At 38.0% G+C, this 1,470-nt stretch overlaps 1 pseudogene; it reads left to right on the forward strand.

Moving 5' to 3' along the window:
- The first annotated feature begins 166 nt into the window (after nucleotides 1-166).
- Nucleotides 167-1,165, forward strand: LOC105980414 (annotated as a pseudogene).
- The last annotated feature ends 305 nt before the right edge of the window (nucleotides 1,166-1,470 follow it).

The raw sequence follows: 1,470 nt of genomic DNA on the forward strand, positions 1-1,470 counted from the left end.
AGAGAGAAAAAAAAAGAAATATCTAAGGGTAAACAGCAAGTCTGAGCAAATACAAGAACAGTATCATTCTTTGTCTTCTATCTGACCATCAGGGAGCCAAACTAGAGTTCAATAGCAAAAGATTCTACAGAAAATATTCAAGCCTTTTGGCTCTCTGCCCAGCCCCATGGCAGTCAGCAAGAATAAACACCTTACAAACGGTGGCACAAAGGGAGCCAAGCAGAAAGTGGTTGATCCATTTTCTAAGACAGATTGGTATGCTATGAAAAGCACTGCCCCTGTCCAATATAAGAAATATTGGGAAAACACTAGTCACAAGCACTCAAGCAACCAAAACGACATCTGATGGGCAGCGTCAGGGTCAGTATTAGAAGTGAGCCTCACTGATCTGCAGAGTAATAAAGTCACACTTAGAAAATTCAAGCTCATTACTAAGGATGTTCAGGGAAAGAACTGCCTGACCAACTTCCATGGCCTGGATCTCATCCGAGACAAAACGTGCTCCTTGGTCAAAAGTAGAAGACCAAGGGGAGGGAAGGGATCATAGGAGAAAATAAAAGGAGTGGGTAACAATGCCTCACAAAAAATGTTAACTCACTATCTTACTGATGTAAATGTAACTTCTCTGTACAGCATCTTTACAAGAAAATAAAATTAAAAAGGAAAAGAAAACAAGTCAAAACTAAAATATTTTTTTAAACGGCAGACCACAATGGAAGCTCCTGCTTTTGTCAAGACTGAAGATGGTTATTTGCTTCATTTGGTCTGTGTTGGTTTTACTTTAAAATAATGCAACAATCAAATCTGCAAGACCTCCTAGGCTTAGCATCAGCAGGCCTGCAAAATCTGGAAGAAGATGATAGAAATTATGACCAGAGAAGTGCAGACAAATGACTAGAAAGAAGTAGTTAATTAACTGATTCCAGACAGCATTGGGAAAGACATAAAAATGGCTTGCCATTCTATTTATCCAACTCGTGATGTCTTCATTAAAAGAGTAAAAATGCTGAAGAATCCCAAATTCAAATTGGGAAAACTCACGGAGCTTCATGGTGAAGGTAATAGTCCTAGAAGAGCTACTGGAGACGAGACTGGTGCTTAAGTTGAGCAAGCTGATAGATATGAACTACCAGTCCAAAAATCCACTTATAATTCAGAGTTTTAAGAGTGACAAATACAAGGCTTATTTGTAAAAAAGAAAATATTGAAACATATGAAGACTGAATGAACAACACATTGTAAACAACATGGGGGTCACTTCAAAGGAAAGGGAAATATGGAGAAGTTCCTAGACACTAATGAAAATGAAAATACACCCTACTAGATCCTCTCAAATAAGAACTTCTTGGACAAGAAACAAAAGAATGGCAATGGACATTCTATTAAGTGTGAAGTGCTCTAATCCTCCATAGAACTATTGCAATCAGAGGTCATGTAGAAAGCATGAAATTCATGAGTGACAAGAATCTG

The sequence above is a fragment of the Dipodomys ordii genome, unplaced genomic scaffold (assembly GCF_000151885.1).
Source record: "Dipodomys ordii isolate 6190 unplaced genomic scaffold, Dord_2.0 Scaffold1, whole genome shotgun sequence".
NCBI lineage: Eukaryota > Metazoa > Chordata > Mammalia > Rodentia > Heteromyidae > Dipodomys > Dipodomys ordii.